The 18,848-nt window shown below is 48.0% G+C and overlaps 1 protein-coding gene and 2 long non-coding RNA genes across 8 annotated transcripts in view; 2 read left to right on the forward strand and 1 right to left on the reverse strand.

Annotated features, from left to right (window-relative positions):
- LOC127032316 (C-type lectin domain family 2 member D-like) overlaps positions 1–18,848 on the forward strand; it is a 279,024-nt gene that overhangs the window by 218,323 nt on the left and 41,853 nt on the right. The gene's annotated exons all lie outside the window — the stretch shown is intronic.
- LOC127032364 (uncharacterized) lies at positions 2,705–18,386 on the forward strand. The gene is made up of 3 exons (XR_007768768.1): positions 2,705–2,794; positions 16,052–16,369; positions 18,103–18,386. It is a non-coding gene; the product is annotated as an uncharacterized LOC127032364 (long non-coding RNA).
- LOC127032362 (uncharacterized) lies at positions 7,555–10,582 on the reverse strand. The gene is made up of 2 exons (XR_007768766.1): positions 9,627–10,582; positions 7,555–8,231 (listed from the first exon to the last, which is right to left on the reverse strand). It is a non-coding gene; the product is annotated as an uncharacterized LOC127032362 (long non-coding RNA).

An 18,848-nucleotide genomic window follows, 5' to 3' on the forward strand; every position in this document is an offset into this window, starting at 1 on the left:
AGGCACCGTATATCAATATAGCTTATTTCCCCTTTCCGTATGGGGCAAAGCTCTACCAGTATAAACACACTTCTACCGCTATAACTGCATCCGCACCGGAGTGGTTGTACTATTTTAACTAGACCGGCGTTGAACAGTGAGGAGAATTAACTGCTCCTGAGAGATGGACTCCAACACTCAAAGTCTTTATGTTGAGGCTGGATCCAGGACCGGTGCAAGGAAGTTTCACGCCCTAGGCAAAATTTCCACCTTGTGCCCTCCCCCCCCTCCACCCTGAGGCGCCCCCACCCCCGCGACAGCTCCCCCTCTGCCCTGAGGCTCCCCTTCCCGGAGCCGTGCAGCACCTCCCCACCCCAGCTCACCTCTGCTCCGCATCCTCCCCAAGCACGCAGCCCTGCTCTAATTCTCCTCCCAGGCTTGGGGCGCCAAACAGCTGATTGGTGCTGCAAGCCTGGGAGGCAGGAGAAGTGCAGCAGCGACTGCACACTCGGGAAGGAACCACTGCAAAAAAAAATTGGGGGCACCGCTTTTTGGCACCCCCAAATCTTGGTGCCCTAGGCAACCGCCTAGTTTGCCTTAATGGTAGCACCGGCCCTGGCTGGATCAGTCTTTCTAAAAGATACGCTCTAGCTCAACCACAAGCTATGGGCTGGATGCAGGAATCCCTGGGTGAGCGCCTCTGGCCTGGGTTATACAGCAGGTCAGATTAAATGTCCATATTGGGCCCTTCTGGGTCAGAATAACCCATGACAGAAGTTCAGTCTCAGTTGTAGCATAGAAATCGCTGTTCTCTTGTGTAACAAACCACCCCCTCTTTGCTACAAGCCATTCCTCCTCCTCCTTTCTTGTTTACCTTTGCTTCACTACAGCCTTTGACAAAAGCATGGATGGAGCCCGTCCAGCCAGGTCTTGAGACAGTCTATACTCACCCATGAAAGCAAAGAACAGTAACACGGTGCCGGCGATCATTTCCCTGAGCCACAGGCCCCCGTATCGCATGAGAATTAGTCACACCTCAAACTGTAGCCCCTGCCTGAGTTTTGGAAAGGCAAAGAAATTTCTCCTCATCCCAGCTGGTGTCCCGGTGGCAAGGAAAGTGCCGGGCGTTTACCAAGCACACAGCACAGGGCTGGGCTTGTCTGAAATGCACCTGATGTAACGGTCACTCTCTCTCTCAGGAACCAAGGATGTGGTCTCGCATTAGTGCCTCCAGGGCTCGCCACAGGATGTCACAGGCCTGTTCTGGGGTACAGCAGAAACGGCCAGATTCTGAGAACCAGCTCCTGGGTGTCCAACAAAGAGATGGGACAAAATGACAAAGCTGCCCTGGCAGCTACGCTTGGTTGAACGGGGGCTGTTGCTCTACTGGGATTGAGAGGATTAGGGGTTAATGAACAAAGTGGTTGCGTAGCTTGGATATCTCTGCGGCTGAAAACTCCAGATCCTCGCTGTTCTAGGTCCAGGATGCAGGATTGCGGTTGAAGTCGGGAGTGGAAGGAAGGTAGCTAAGCAGGCTTTTAGCTTCCCCATTGCTGGGACTGTCCAGTGGACCGGTTCAGCCATGGCATAACAGAGAGCAGCCTGTGGGCTGCTCTAAATTATGCTAGCTAAAACAGGTGCTGTGGATCGTAACACTGGCCAGGGATCACCAGAGTGCAATGAACTCCAACCATGTTCCTGGGTGTCCCTTCCATCTGGAGAGGAGCAGGTGGCGCACAGCTACCTAGGTCAGCCTTCTGTCACCTGGTGATTCCTCTACATCAGGGAATCCCCACCAGCCATTTTAGGGCTGGTCTCTGCCCCTTTTTTATGCTGCTGGAGCCCCTCAAAGGAGCCAGGGGTAGAAGCAAGGATCTGGCCCTGGAAATGCTTTGTTTGGGACAACAATTCTGCTGTTTTGAATGGAGCTCGGCATGTCAAGGCTCTTTAATTTAGACATTGGGGCGGGGGACAGAGAGAGAGAAAAAAACTCCTCTAGTTAGGGCTGCCATGTGGGAGATGTGGAGTCAAATCACTGCTTTGTGTCTGTTAGAGAGAGGATTTGAACCCAGCTCTGCTAGAGCCTAGGTGAGTGCTCTAAGCATATCCCAGGCTCCTGTTGTGCTAGGTGCTGTACAAACTCAATAAAAGGATGGTCCCTGCCCCAAAACACCAGGACCCTTCATGCCACTAAAGCCCTTTTGCAGTGACTTGTACATGTGAGGTTAGCTCCGTTTGGCCCTGTGGATCTCGGCTCATAGTCAAACCTTCCTGGCTAGACTGTCACTGTAATTCACTCCCCAGACCAAAGACTGAACGAAAGCTCTAGGGACAGATTCTAACGGTAAGGTGACCGGACAGCAAATGTGAAAAATTGGGACAGGGGTGGGGAGTAATAGGAGCCTATATAAGAAAAAGACCCCAAAATCAGGACTGTCTCTATAAAATTGGGACATCTGGTCACCCTATCTAATGGAGCGACACCAATTTACACCAGGGGAGAAACTGAGCCAGGATGAATTTCACCCTGCCAGCCACAGAAGCACCCAATCAGGAAAGGGAAAGCTGCTCTCAATGTGTTTGGAGGGAGATTCAAAGCTCAGGCAGCCAATGAGAAATGCCTGTTTGCTCTGAGCCTGCTGTATTGGTGGAGGATGCAGAAGAAGCACCCAGCTAGTAATAGAGAGATGAGTGTGCTTCTTTACCATGCTGGGGTAAGGAGTTTCCTGTACGCTGAGACATGTGGCAATCCAGGCTGCTTGCTTTGGGATCTAACATGCAGGAGACGCTCCCCACCATGGCCTGGCTGAGGCAGGTAAGAGATGGCTTTTATTCCTTCCCAGGGCTCATTTACACCCAACAGCAGGAAAAAGCTCAGGGGCCTGGGTTTTCCAGCTGTGACTGGTGATTCTGGGGGCCCAGCAGCTGGAGATACACATCAAAAGCTGGGGCCCCAAATCACCAGTTTGGGTGGAAAGTCTTGGCCTGTAGCTCCCAGGGCATTTTTGAAACAAACATGGACAAATATTGGGATTGATTTGTAGGAGACAATCCAAGTGAGATCACTTAGGGTAGATGTAGCTGTCAGGGGGGAGCAGTCACCCGCCCACACCCCACAGGAGTTATAGGAGAGGAGGGAGGAAGCAGAGGGCTTTTTTAATGCTCCCACTGCTTTTGAAAATCTGGTGCTTACATGGGAGCTGAGCTCTGTTCTGAAAATCTAACCCCAGATATGTTCCCTGTTCATGGAGAGCACGATTCAGCTCTCCCATAACTCCCCCTAGCCCACCCCGTGTGTGCTCTATGGGAGACTCATTGTCAGGCTGGGGTGGGGAGACCCCAAAATTGTGCCCAGTTTGGGGGTGACGGTTATAGCTCAGTGCAAGCACATGGCACAAGGGGGAACTGGGAAAAACACATGTTCTCTCTCCGTGTGAGCTATTTCCCCATCCATCCCCATAGGCACTTTCTAGATCCATTTATCTACCCCTTCCCAAACATAGCCCCTATCTATCCTTTTTATAACATGTTTGATGAAAAGTTCAGTAAGATCTTGGATTTAAATTTTTTGTGGGGAAATGTTTAAAAAAAAACAACCCACTGCATCCCCCCAAAGAAAGAGAACAGATGGGTCTATTTTGGAGAGTTTGAAACAACTTTGAAATTTCTAAACGTTTTGCAAAAATGTGTGTTTTTCAATCACCTCTAGAAGAAAGTTTTAAGTAAGGACAATAGACCAGATCCTTCATGCAGTTTCAGCTTCCTTTGATCTCGGGGCAGCTGGCTGCTAAACTCAGATCTCCTGGCTCAAATTACAGCAGCCTGCAGGAGGCTGTGACACACACAGCGTGGCCAACCAATCATGCCCTCACGATATCTGTTGCTTTCCCTGAAGCCCTGGCTCCTGGAGTCACGTGATTTTTTTTAGAGAACCTCAGCTTTCATTTAAAAAGAAAAGCAGGCCTCAAGCCTTTGTGGTGGGGGAGAAAAGCCTAAAACGATGAACTGAGTGTACTGGTGAAGCTCAAAGCCCCAGATTAAAAATCTCATGGTTTTTAAGCCAATCTCATGATTTTGGGGGAATCTGGCTCAAGATTTTGGAATGAGTGGGGTTGGCCACACTGTAGACGGTCACAGGCTGACTGGCCCCTTCAAAGGGAAATGGGACCACCCCACTTGTGCCATTATTAATTAGCTGCTTCTCAGCCTGAGGGGGTGGGACTAAGAGGGTCAGGTGATAACATAATAGATGCCTAGGCCTTATAAAAGGGCTGAGAGTGGCCAGACAGGCTTGGTCTGTGGAAAGCTCTGAGCTAGCGTCTGCAGGAGGCTGGGCACTCTGGGGGCAGGGACCAGCCTTGGGGGCAGGGCTCTGTACTGGAACACAGATGGTCCAAGGTTCAGCAGGGGCTGAAAATGGTGCCCACAGGGACCAGGTTGTGGTCGATCTCCTGCAGCCAGAAAGACTCTCAGAGGTAGCCCAGAAGGGGGCTGGGAACAGGGCTAGGAAGGGAGGGCTGAGGGGCAGAAGAAGCTGTTTGTTTATTGGAACTTGTTTAGCTGGCTTTTGGTAACCCCTTCCAGGGTAACTTGCTTTGTGACTTGGCTGGAGGGTTAAGCCGCATCTCCAGCATGAGTGTGTAGAGTTAGTGGGGACTCTGAAGGAAGGAAACTGAGGCAGGGGTGTGCTGCCTGTAGTGCTGTGCTTGGCCAGCGGGGGATGCTGTAGAGCAGTTCTATCCTATGAACAGACACTAGGTGCCTACCAGAAGCAGGTACTAGATGACTGTTGCCTTATCCACTCCCAAGGGGCTTGTGTAGCTGGTAGCCTTGCTGCTGCCACTGTTTCTGCAGGCTGAGCAGAGACTGGGAAGCTGATGCTGCTCTGGACTTGCCAGGGAAGGGGTGTGGGGGGAAGAGTTTGATTCTCCCTTCTGCGGGAAGGAACCAGACACAGACAGCTTGTTTGCTCAGGAAGGCGCCCCGTTAGCCGGCGTGGCAGCCCTTTTATTCTTTCTGGTTACATTGTCAGCATGAATCAGCATGAATCACAGCCTTGTTTACTTGTTTCTTACTGGCGGAGGATCTCCCTTATCTCCCTGCTTCTCACCCGCTGCTTGCAAGCGTGACGTGCTATGTTTTTCATTCTACTCAGGCATGTAGTGCTGTACTTGCCTGGTCTTATGATCAGGGGGGGTAACGGGGGGTTGCAGGGATTAACTATCTGGTGGTTTGCCAGCCAGGATCAATCCCTACATCTCCCCCTTTACTTTTTAGAAGGGAAGGGCAGGTTTTTTTCTTGCCCAAGGGCACCCTTGGGTGCACAATGAAATTAAGGAGGGAATACACTGAACGCCACAGCAGGTGAGTATGAGGAATAAAAGGCAAAGTCCTCCAGAGGTTATTACCTGATGTAACCAACCCCATCCTGGTAGCCAGCTAGATAGCCAGTCCCACCAGGAGGAGAATGGGTCATTGTGAATTCGAATTTGAGCAGTAAGATTTTTAATTAAAGCTAATTGATTATTAATAGCATGGGAGTGATCAGAAATATTAAAACAACACATATCATTAATTTTTCACAACCATAGTGATGTAGCAAAAGAAGATAATCAATGGCAGCTCTATTTTGCAAAATGCCATGGCGCAGCTCTGTTTGCTCCTCATTAAGCAATGCCACTGCAATAGACGTGGCATTAAGAGCTTTAACCGCTGAGCAAGCTAACCAATTAAGATTTTTACTATTACTAATTATTAAGCCAAGTATGCCAACCAAGGAGGTGGCCAAGGCATTATACATAACATCACACAAGAATTAGCATTTAGGCAAGCAATAAAAGCAGTTAACAAATTCTCTGGGGTTTTCTCCTTTTCTTGCTGTTCCAGCAGACGCTCAGCTTGCTGTGGGAGGAACTTTGTTTGTACCCACGTCACTGGTGCATTGGGAGTACTGCGGCGCCGTTATTGAGACAGCGTAACTGTTGTTGTTAATAACTGATTGAAATCAGGAATGGGATTATTAAGACCCTGGTGCCACGCCATGCTGCGGGCCGCCTGTGGGGTCCTCTTTCCACGGACGGATGTAACGGGCTGGGACCCACACAGGCCCCTTAGGTATGTTAACGGCTGCGTACCCCCGCCCCCAGGTAATCAAGGGGACTGGGGCACTCCACGTGGTTCCAGGGAGTTGTCTATACGTTACTTTAGGGGCGGGGAGTTCTTCCTTGCACCTAAAGTGTTTCTGTAAACGGGAGGTATAATGGGCACCATCAAAAACAAGATTTAAATAATTGATTGTATAAAGAACATGTGCTAACCACACCTCCTTGTCGGGCAGCGTGGGCGGGATTCCCCCTTTTGTTTTTTGTTGGAGGAGAGCTGTTTTGAGGGTACGATTCGCGCGCTCAACGATAGCTTGGCCTGCCCCAACGGGAGCAGAAGGCAGCAATTTGTTGAGAGCAGTAAGCTGGCCCATTATCTGTTTTCAGCTTGGCTGGGATGCCCATAACAGAAAAACAGCGGACTATTGACAGTAGTATGAAGAAAATTCCACGGGGAAAAAGGTGAAAAATGTGTGACATCCATTTGCCAAAGCTGATTAGCGCCGAGACCGCGGGGGTTGACGCCGGTGGGGGGGGTAAGAGCGGAGAGAGGAACATTGTGGGCATTGTTGAACAACAGCTTTAGCCTTATCCAAGGGAATGGAGAACTCCCGGGCGAGGGCTTTAACTTTTTGATGATGAAAGGCGTGGCTGGAAGTAGGGGAAGCAGGAGAATGGACCCAGGAAACACGCACTTGTGTATCAGCGTAAGCGTTGCCCTTAGACAAAACCCCGGGAAGGAGAAGATGGCTATGAATATGTGCAATAAAAAACGGGTGAGACCGGGAGCGCAGAAGCTGTTGGAGGGTAAGAAAAAGGGCAAGAAGTGGTTGTTCCATAAGTGGGGTCACATAGCTGCCAGCTATAGCGGTACCAACGTTAGCAACATAAAGGCTATCTGTAATAACATTAAGGGGGACAATGGAAAAATGAGAAAAGGCTAAACAAAGGGCAGCAAGTTCTGCCCGTTGAGGGCTTGCATGAGGAGTGGTAAACCGCGAGTGCCATTGCGTGGCAGTACGCCAAGAAACAACACCACGGGTTGGGCAGCCATCAGTGAATACTGTGAGCGCATCAATTATGGGGGTTTGCTGGCAAAGTTTACGAAATACAGTGGGAATGTAACAAATGGCATGCAGGCGAGGATCTTTCTGAATATGATAGGACAGGGAGCCCACAAAGCCTGCCAGGGCTAGTTGAAGGGCATCCGGGAAGGCAAGGGCTGATTCGGTCTTTGGGTAGCGCTTCTTTACCCGTGAGAAAAGAATCTTAACACATTTCATTAGTGCCTGGCAGTGTTTTGCAGATCTCATAGTTGCTTGGGCACATTCAAGCCCCACCCCCCTTTCCTTGGTTATTAGCCAAGTCTTAGCTGTGAGCAGTGTCCTTGAATGGAGACAGTGTCTTATCTACAGTCTCCTAGCTACTTTTTTCTGTTCAGTTAACTCATTCTGTTCTTTTTTTTTCTTCTCCCTTTTTGGCTTCCTTTAACCTGCAAAGGAAACTTTCACTCTTCACTTATACACCTTTTCCCAACAACGAACACGTAAACATTGCCATTATACAGTACATTAGTCTTATTATTTAATATATGTCACACATACTCTTTTACTAAAATAACCTTATTACAGAACTTTGGAGCAACGAGCTAAAACAAGCACACCCACTTTGAGGAGTTCATTCAATTCAACCTCTAGTCCAATAGCCTTCCACCATCCCCAGCCCTCTGGCTAGAAATTTGAGGTAGCCAGAAAGATCCCATGTACAATATGGGGAGTGGGTTAACTTTTCATGTCTTTGCTTTCAAAGACCGTTGGCATGCAAATTATAACAACAATTTCTTTAATTAACAATTTGGCCAATGAAGCTTCTTTTTCTTACTTAAGCAAATGCATTAGACTTTAGTGTATCACATTCTCCTGATTTATCCAAACACCTTGTATTCCAAAGTTGAATAAAACAAGTATCTGCATTTAACCCTTCTATTTAATTTTAACTAGACTATCCTATAAAAATATTAAACACAACAATTTTGGCCACGAGACAAACACCACAAGACAGGACATAGAACACAAAACATAATTCCTGTTGTGCCAGTAAATGCATGATACGTTGAATGCTGTTCAGCTGGCATCAGTTTTCTCTGATTATCTGAAAGACAAAAAAACAGAGGTCTACCCACCCCTTCTGGGCAGACAATCATTGCTTGAAATATAGAAATACCCTTGTTGACTTCAGGCAAGAACAGAGGAATTACCCTATATTTTCATATATTTGTTTCATAAGCAGCCTAGGTTTTCAATTACATAACACTGTATACATTCTTCAGCTAATTTAACTAAATTGTTCATAGCCAAACCAAATAATAGCAATCCAATAATTTCTTTGCCCAAATTTATTTACAAACATTCCGCAGACACCAAGAGCTTTTTTCTTTAGCATTTTTACAAAGTTCAATTGCTGTTTCCTCCAGCAACTACAGAGTTAACTTCTCACTCTCCCTTAAATCACTTGCTCGTCTCCCAACAGACACTTTTATCAACTTAAATCACCATGCCAAGTAAGTCCTGGGTATTTGAAATCCCCATGCTTACACTTACTGACTCCTTCCTTCCACTACACCCTTAAAGTTTTCCAACCTGCTTTCCAATCTCCCTCTCTGTTGCCTGCCTGCCTGGGCCCGATCCTGCTTTTCTTGCTGAACCGTCCCTTCCATGGGCACCAACTTGTTCCACCACCAGTTTAGCTAGGAGGGTGGGCTTCTTAACTAGCCCCCACCCCTCCTGGTCTTTTCCTTTAAACATTCTCACTCACAAGACTACCCGAGTCCTCCTTCATGAGGCTTGCCACCTGGACAAAAATCCAAACCCCTTTAGAGAGTTTACCTAGAGTCCACCCATCCGTCTGCTGACACTTAAACAGAAAAAAGAAATTACACAGAGCGCAGAGGGAATTACAGTCTAAGTCAGACTTTCCCACTTCTATACACTGTCCGCTACAGGGGACGGGACAGAAGGATCTCAATTCAACCTCAGAGCTTCCTCGCACTCATGGCTTCCACTCCAAGGAATTACGAACGAGAGGTTCAGTTCCGCCCACACTCCTAACGCCCAAATGTATACAGAGCAGAAAAACAACAGTAACCGGTTAAACAGAACAGAACCAAAACCAAATAGCATTTTCTTATCCTATTAAGGCATACTTTTACTCATGCAATCCTCAACATATAGCACCAACAGTACCAAGCAAAGCAAACACAAAATAACAAGGGTAAAACAAATAGATGGTGTAAATTCTGCAGTGCTCCCCCTTTCTTAATTGCTCACCAAACTGTGACAAATTTCTGTTACCAATCTATCCCTCGTGTCAGGTGATCAGGCTGACACTACAGGATCGCTGGGGGAAGATAAAGAAAACACACCATATGACTGAATTTTAAAGCTTCATTAATAAAATAATAAAACAACAATGGAGAGTGTTGGGAACGCTCCCACATCACTCAGGAAAATATTAATGCCCCAAGCCCGAAGCTCCTTTTACACTTACACAGGTACGTCCCGACTGGCCACTTCTGTGTATAATGTTCAGAGGAGGGGGAGAGGTGGAAGGGAGATTATCCTGTATACAGCTTGTCCAGAATTTCCAACATGCTTCTGCTCTTGGGAGGGCTGTTCTCTTACACCCTGGAATCTCCTGCGGCGTCTCTTTCAGAGATTCCAGTCCAGGTCGGCTGCCTGTGGCAGCCGACTCCAGGGTCACAAAGGCACACTGTTGGGTCTTACTGGACAGTTAAGCTTTGCAAACGTAATTTCAGTTCTGTAACTTGTATTTCCTTTTGCTCCGCCTCTGTCTATATTTTTTCCTTCACAGCCAGCTGGGGCCGAAAGCAGCCTGTACTGCGCTCGGAGCCGGAGGGGGCAAAAGGGGGAGGGCGACGACAGCAAGGACTCAGAGGGGGCTAGACTAGGGGGTGTCGCCCTGAGTGCAGGACTTGGGGTTTCAACCTCCGTGACATATGAGGGAGGTGGGGTAGGGGTGGGAGAGGCAAGCGGGGGCGCCTCCTTTCGCAAACGCCCGATTGCCTCTGCACAATGTTGCCACAGCAAGATGTGTCGGATGGGCGCTCGAGGCTCCCTTAGGAGCCGTTCGCCCACATTTTGCCAGTCAGAAACCTCGAGAGTTCCTTTCTCGGGGTACCAAGGGCATTTAACCTCTATCACATGGAGCAATTCCTCCACATGTCGCTGTGATGCTGTCGTGCGACCGGTTACCTTGAGTACTTGAACCAGCTCTGTCGTATGAGCCTTCTGTTGCACGGACAAATCCCCCCCCATACTCACGAGGGAGTGCGAAGACGCACTGCGGTGCACCACGGCTCGGCCGGCCGGTGGGTACGGAGGGCTGGAATCACGTCGGGGTCACCAGATGCGGGAAGGAACCAGACACAGACAGCTTGTTTGCTCAGGAAGGCGCCCCGTTAGCCGGCGTGGCAGCCCTTTTATTCTTTCTGGTTACATTGTCAGCATGAATCAGCATGAATCACAGCCTTGTTTACTTGTTTCTTACTGGCGGAGGATCTCCCTTATCTCCCTGCTTCTCACCCGCTGCTTGCAAGCGTGACGTGCTATGTTTTTCATTCTACTCAGGCATGTAGTGCTGTACTTGCCTGGTCTTATGATCAGGGGGGGTAACGGGGGGTTGCAGGGATTAACTATCTGGTGGTTTGCCAGCCAGGATCAATCCCTACACCCTTCCTGCTCTCTCTCCCTACCCCTGCCTGACTCCCTCTCTGGTCCCCACCCGTAAGGATGGGGCTCTAATGCAGACAGGCCTGGAGTTCGTGCTGGTGCAGCTCATCCCAGCCGATTCAGGCTTTACCTGTCTACACTGGGCATTTGCACTGGGGCAGCTCTGCCTGTGGCTGGCCAGTGCACTGGCTGAAATCCCCAGTGTGAGCAGTGTCTTAGCTGAAAGCCTGGGGCCCGATTCTCGCCTGCCTTACCTCTAGGGCAGCTGTTTACACCGGTTCTCAGCACAGCTGGTGTAAGTTACGCCAAGCCCACATGGGGCAGCTGAATAAGTAGTGCTGGGGTAGGCAACCTGTGGCACGCGAGCTGATTTTCAGTGGCACTCACACTGCCAGGGTCCTGGCCACCGGTCCGGGGGGCTCTGCATTTTAGTTTAATTTTAAATGAAGCTGCTTAAACATTTTAAAAACCTTATTTACTTTACATACTACAATAGTTTGGTTATATATTATAGAAAGAGACATTCTAAAAACGTTAACATGTATGACTGGCACGCAAAACCTTGAATCAGAGCAAATAAATGAAGACTCGGCATAGCACTTTTGAAAGGTTGCCGACCTCTGAACTAGTGCATTAAAATCCGTGATACTTTCGACTTATGAAGCCATTTCTCCAGAGCCTTCCCTGGACAATAGAACAAAGAAACATTGCCTTTATATTAATTGTGATAATTCAGCAGTATCGTGTTCCCTCTTCCTCCTAACTTCCTTTTCAATCGGGACAACGGGTGGGGGTGTGTGTGAGAGATAAGTGCCAATCCTCTGGCAGTTTGTTCCCCAGCTGAAACTGGTTTTGAGCTAGACAGCTTAAAAAAAGTTGAAAAACTTTTAATAGCGCCTGGGTTCATTGTTCCTGTTTGTCTCCCGAGCGCTTTGGTTTGCCTCAGACTTCTTAGAAAAGTATGACTCAGAGAAATTCCAAAAAGTTTGAGGGGGGGTGTAAAACTAGTGGGCTGAGGTCAAAATTGAGCTAGCAAAGCCAAGTGCAGCCTTTTCTAATTGCTGCATCTACTGGAACAAAGTTACAAAATTTGGGGGTGGGCAGGGGTGACCAGCCTCAGGAAGCAAACCATGATTCAGAAAACTCGCATCCCATTGCAGAGCAGTTCCAGAGCTGTTTTTAAATTAATCTCCAGCCCTCTCTGGTGGAACTTCCCAGCAGGCACCATTTACACAGCCAGATTACCACTCTTTCGTGGAATCAGGTGATAGTGGGCTGGACTTGGCTTCTGGGGAAGCTGCTGCTGCTCTCTCCCATTCCTTTCTCCTCTTTGCCATGTGGTGGGTCGGTGTGTTTCTGAGGCTCTTCCTTCTAGCCTGCCTATGTGGGTTTTTGGATGGTACTTCAGGTAAGAGATCCCAGCTCCCATCTATACAGTTCAGTGGGGCTGGAGGTCTGAGCAGAAAAGGGGAGGGAGATGCATGTTGTCTGGGGGTTAGAGAAAAGAGAGCTTGTGGGGGGGGGTGGATGGCAGCTGTAGTGCCCATGTGTTCCCAACACCTCTGCATGCCCCTTTCTTCAGGCCCTGTCCTGCCCAGGGACGCTGGAGCAATTTGTACCGTGAGGGGCCGAGAGCCATTGAACCAAACTGTAAACCCTGTATAGGATGGAAACCACTTCAAGCCAGGGGGTGCAGCAGCCCCCTATGTCCAGCCCCGATGGTCCTGCCCATGTCAATTTTACAGAAAATATTTAGGGGCCTTTTTTTGTCTGGTATTTTTTTGCTTTTATTTATTTATTTGCAAATCCCCAGCTGCTGGCTGAGCAGGTGAGACTTAGAGACCCAGAGAAAAGGGAGAGAGGGAAGAGTGCATGGAACAAACATACAGAGGAGGTGTGTGGGTAGGGGCGTTATTTTGTAAAGTTTCTTTGAATGCAGTTTAGTAGCTGGAGACAGAGAGGATTGGCCAGCACCTTGCATCCAGCCAGCTCCATTTGATCACGAGCAGGGAATCCCCTGGCAAGCCCCAGCTTGGGGAACTGGGGGTGCGGTGTGGGGCTGATTTGAAGTGTGCATTTTCTCTGGCAGGGGGAGTCGACCTTGGGTTTTAAGGTCTGAGGGAGGGGCAGGCATGCCCTCACTGCAGAGTTTACTGGAGCTATGGACATTGGGAGTTGTAATCTGCTTGCAGAGACGTGCTGTGTAAATGCATGAGATGAAATCAGATCTGGTGCCGGCGTGAGGGTGTGTGCGTGCGCGCGCGCGGCATGATAGGGGTGTGTATGGGAAGCAGCCCTTGTTAACTCTGCACGCTGCCCATTCGTCGCGGGGAAACCCCAGCACCCACTTCTAGATCTTTCTGTGATCTAACCATAGGAAGGAACAGGTGAATGTGACACACCTTCATTCACTGCCTCAGGATCTTCCCAGGCCTTCCCTACCTCTGACTCTGCTCCGCTCTCCCGGTTGATTGTTCCGGCTGAGCTCTGTCTCTTTGTCCGGACAAAGCCCCAGCAGGAAATGCACAAGCCCCATTTGTGTGGAACAATTTGCAAGAAGTTCAGGGTCACGTTCCTTTAGATCAAAACCCCCTTTGTTCTGCAACAGCAAATATCTCAAACTCTTTCGTAGCAAGTCACTCGTTTAAAATAATTTTGTTGAACAAGAGCCCTACCCTCTCTGAGCCAGCGTTGTTGATATTCCTGGAGATGTTTTGCTCAGTCATGGAATGTCAGGGTCTTTTTTAAAAAAAAAAAGTCACGGTTTGCCACGAAAAAACCGTAAGTCATTAGCAGGTTTTGCAAAATAATCCCCAGAGTTCAGCTCCTAAATCCAGGCATAAACGGGGAGAGCCCTGGAAATCAGCAGAGATCCGCTTCATATCCGTGGACCGTTTTTGAAGCTTGCGTGCGGAAACAAATTTTGTATCCGTGCAGGGCTCTATACATGTGTCCTGATGCCCAGGAGCGTGAGACCCTCTAGCTCCCGCTGGCTTTAACTGCAGCTGCTGAATGCCCAACACTTCAGTGTCATTAGAGGACCTGGAATGAACAGAAAGACAAAAGCACGATTGCATCATTCGCTTCCTGTTGTGCAGCCCTACAACAGAATCACGTGAAGTGCGATGGGTGGGGAGTGGGGGGTTGTCAAGGGAAGAGGTACTTTCAGGCACGAAGCCACTGATGATCCTGGCATACCCATGGCCTTTCCCTCCACAGGGGGAGGAGTTAAAGAGCCAAACGATGCATTAATTAGAGGATTCCCTACAATTAGTTCCCTGTGACTTAGGCAAATGTTCCTCATTCCCACTGTTGGCAACTCTCCTGATTTTTTCATGCATCTCATGATATTTGGTGTTTGATTTTCTAAAAGCCCCAGTGCCTGGAGTCCTGTGATAAGCATATCCATTTGTTTAAACCAAAATGTGGGGTTTATGTAGGAAGGCTTGAAAAAAGTGACTTCCCATGCCCCCCATCCCGAGGCTCAAAACTCAAAAGATGAAAAAGCAGACCTCTCCCAAAATAATTGATTATTTTTAAATATTTCATGATTTTTAAGGTAACTTGATGGTATTTGAAGGCTGTGGGTTGGCAAAACCCTGCAAGATGCAATAAAGTGGCATTCCAAGAGGGCAGAGTTAAGGTTATATGGGGGAAATGGCACCTCCTGGTTAACATAGCTCTGTGGTTTGTTTTCCCCTGTAATGCTAAGATTCTTTCCCAGTGTTACATGGGGAAGATCTTAGCTGAGCATTTCCTGGTTCTGTAACAGCTGAGTTTGGGACAGTGACATCCCATAAGGGCCTGGGGAGCAGAACTGCCTTTTAGTCAGCAAAAACAGGGTGGATTCGGTTTAAATCAAATTGATTTAAATCATAATTTAAATCACTAGTCGGGAAAATTAGATTTAATCATGGATTTCTACATATAAGTGCATTCTTGTTGGTTGTTATAATCTTAATACATATTCTTCACAACTCAGGATGGTAGGTTTAATTTTTAGAAGGTACACACTATACATTTTTAAACAGTGATTTGTTTTGAAAACTCTTCAGATTAGTTTTACAACTTTATCAGAAAATGAATAATTGTTTGGTTATTTCATTTACCAAAGGTAATTGAAGCAGATATTTATGAAGTCATTGGGAGGTGAACTATCTCCAGTTCAACTGGTTAATCATTAATATTTGGAGGATTTTCTTGCCATGCTGAATTAGGAGGAGACTGTCATCAGACAGACATTTAAATTGTTGTATTTAATTAAAACACCAATGTTAAGTATTCTGGATATTTTTCTTCAGCAGAAAACATATAATATTTTAACAAAACAAGCCTATGTCCCTCGCTTCTCATTTATCTCCAGGTGTCTTCTCCTTGTCCACATCTATCCCCCGCACCCAACAATCTTCTATTCATTGCACTTTTTGAAACTTTGCACTTTTAGAGTGAGGTAAGGGATTGACTCTGTGTACACAAATTTGCAGAGTGACAATAGGGCTGAGGTCTGTTGTTTCTCACCTCTGTTTGTTTATTTAAAAATATTTTTGCTGTTAACAAGCATGTTACCTCTGGAGGCACAAATCCACAGTTTGAGAACTGCAAAACTAAGCATCTCTGATGGTATCTTCTAGACTGAGCACTGAGTCCCAGTGGGTAGATAGCAAGATTAACCTAAATAATCTATACAGAAGCTCCTGGAACCCCATAAAATTGGGTCCCTAATCCATGAACTACTGGAACTCATTTACAAAACTTCTTCTTAAACATGACATGAATATATTGTCTCATTCTGTAGAATTGGAATTTATAACCCCTATTCCATGATGAGAGATCTTTGAGCTATAATGTATCTTAATTAAAACTCTCTTTAGATAGCTTTTAGAGGAAAAAACATTTTATCCAAAAAATCCAATTTAAATACAAAAAATCTGATTTATTTTATTTAAAAAAAATTATTGATTTTTATCCACCCTGGTTGCGAGTGAACAGCAAAGCTGGTCTCGGCAGGGAGCCAGAGTGTCAAAAATTCTTAGCTGGCAGGAGAGCCTCTCTGAGCATCTACAAAGCCTCTCACTTAAACAGTGACTGGCTGAATGATTTATTGTAAGGGAGGCCCTTTGTCAGACCCTTTTCCTTTACTGTCCCTCCCTCCCCCCCCTTTGTCAGTCCCTGACCCAGGATTGCCAAGCCAAACTAAAATACTTCTTGTTTGAAACTTCACAGCTCACGAAGCTTGTCCAGTTGTCCACGTGACTGAGCCCGAAGGCGGCTCTGTGAACACCGCCATACCAAATGCCACCCACATTTCAGAGACGTCTTTCTTCGTGCAGAAATATGACACCTCAACTTCGTCATGGGAAGATGTCATTTACTCCTCTGATGAGGACTCCCAAAACGTCCTCAGTTCCTTCAAGGAGACACTCTCCTTTTCTGGTGGCTACTTCAAGATGGAGAACGTGAGCAAAGGGGATGAAGGTGTTTACAGGATTCAAGGTGAAATGTACAAGAAGTGTGTGGGTATTGTAAACCTCATCGTGGTAGGTAAGTTCTACACTCGGTGATCCCAGAAAAAACTCTGCTCCCATGCATCCCACGAAGTGGGGATTCACCCACGAAAGCTCATGCTCCAATACGTCTGTTAGTCTATAAGGTGCCACAGGAGTCTTTGCTGCTTTTACAGATCCAGACTAACATGGCTACCCCTCTGATACTCTGCTCCCATTGCACTTCTCAGGCAGCATAAAGCCTGTGGAAACAGGGCTAGCTTGGTGGTTTGAGCATTGGCCTGCTAAACCCAAAGTTATGAGTTCAGTCCTCAAGGGGGCCACTTAGGGATCTGGGGCAAAATAATCTGTCAGGGACTGTACTTGGTCCTGCTGTGAAGGTAGAGGACTAGACTCAATGACCTTTTGAGGTCCCTTCCAGTTCTACATTTCTATGATTAAACTCCCAGAATACGGAAGACCCCAGCAGACATTGAGCTGGGAGAGCCATCTCCTCTGCAGCCCCCAGCCCAAGGGGAATGTGTGAAGAGAGGAACCATGCACTCTGGCTATTCTCAGTGGATTGATGGCCCCCTGCCAGCTGGCACACATTAGAGCAGCCCCCAGGCTGCTATAACTAATGATGGGACTGGCCCGAGAACCAGGAAGGTGTAAATCCTGTTGTGCCAGAGCAGGGGCCTTGACTACACTAGGCCCACTGATTCTAATGACAATAAACATTTTTTGCAAACATGGCCAGCTAGTGACCCGGCCGCCAGGGGAGGCTAGTCCCTGGCCCCTTTTTGCCCCTGCAGGAGCCCAAAGCACTCCCACTGTGGCCTCTGGCCCCAGTGCTGGGCAGCTGTGGGGGAAAGGACCCAGGCTCAGCGCTCCCAGCAGCACGGTTGCCACGTCCCCAGGCCTGGAGCTCAGGGTGGCAGGTGCTGGGGGCTTGCCACCCGGAGTCCCAGTGGGAGGCAGGCCAAACAGTCCCGGCCAGCCATGGCAGAGTGCTGGGAACAGCAGGAGGGGGGCCTGGCCTGGTGGCGGAGCATGGGCGGCACCAAGCTAGGCTGTTTGGGGAGTTACACCCTCCCCCTGCCTATGATACCTGCTGCCCATGTTTGCAAAGTTTCTGCAGTGCAGGCAAGGTTTAAAGCGCCCCAAGGACTCACAGGGAGAGCAGCATGTGTCCTATAGGCCACAGGGTGACTCATTTTTTCTGTTCATCAGACTGCTCAATAACATACTGCTGGCTGCATCAACTGCAGGATCAGGAACAAACATTTATGAAGTGTCAGCATTGAAATCCCCGGGAAATACGTGGCAGGCTGTGGTCTGTTTTATCTCTGGCCACTGTCACGCTAGTATCTGAGGCCCAGATCTTCAAAGATCAATGGGAATCAGATGCCTAAACACCTTGGAGGATCTGGGCCTAAGGGCCAGATTGTCAAAGGTATTTAGGCACCTCAAGCTGTAAATAGGAGTGTAGGGGGATTTTCAAGAGCACACAGCTGCCTAACTCTCATTGAAGATGGGAGTTAGTCACTTTTGAAAATCCCATTAGTGGCCTACCTGCATCTTCAGGAATGCAAATACCTTTGAGTATCTGGCCCTAGATAATCAAAGGGCTCTGTGGCAAAGGCTGGAAGTGAACCTGGCACTCCTGGGTCCTAAATCAGCACTTTCCCCGTTAGACCACCCTTCCGCAGTGCAGGCAAGAAGAGGAGAATCAGGCCTGTGATATACAGAGTCCTCACCAACACTTTCCTCTTTATTGTCCCATTCCAGAGCCCAGCTCAATCCCACCTACTGTGTCTGGGACGTCCGGTGCTGAGGAGGAACCTCGCAGTGAGACCAAAGGGGAAGGTAAGTAGCTTGTGATGGGAGATTTCCTGCACCAATAGCGTCTCTCATCCCAGCCACACACATGTCCCAGCTCCCACTTATGTAAATGTGAGCTTGAGGGAATCATGCAGTTGCTCCAGATCTTCTCAGATGGCCTGATGGCTTGTGCCACAATTGGCCAAAAATGGACCAGTGGGAGCTGGCATAGCAGAGTTGGCTACGCCCAAGGACAAGCCCTTGGCCAATTGAGGAGCCGTGTTTGGGGCCTCCCAATGCGAGTGCAGAGTGTCAATAATAACGAGGAGTCCTCGTGGCATCTTAGAGACTAACAAATTTATTTGGGCATAAGCTTTTGTGGGTTGGAACCCACTTCATCAGATGCATGGAGTGAAAAATACAGGAGCAGGTATAAATACATGGAAGGATGGGAGTTGCTTTACCAAGGTTGAGGTCAGTCTAACGAGATAAATGAATTAACAGCAGGATACTAAGGGAGGAAAAATAACTTTCGAAGTGGTAAGAGAGTGGCCCATTACAGACAGTTGACAAGAAGGTGTGAGTAACAGTAGGGGGAAATCAGTATTGGCGAAATTAAGTTTAGGTTTTGTAATGACCCAACCACTCCCAGTCTCTATTCAGGCCTAATCTAATGGTGTTCAGTTTGCAAATTAATTCCAGTTTTGCAGCTT

Source organism: Gopherus flavomarginatus, chromosome 12 (assembly GCF_025201925.1).
Source record: "Gopherus flavomarginatus isolate rGopFla2 chromosome 12, rGopFla2.mat.asm, whole genome shotgun sequence".
NCBI classification, from domain to species: domain Eukaryota; kingdom Metazoa; phylum Chordata; order Testudines; family Testudinidae; genus Gopherus; species Gopherus flavomarginatus.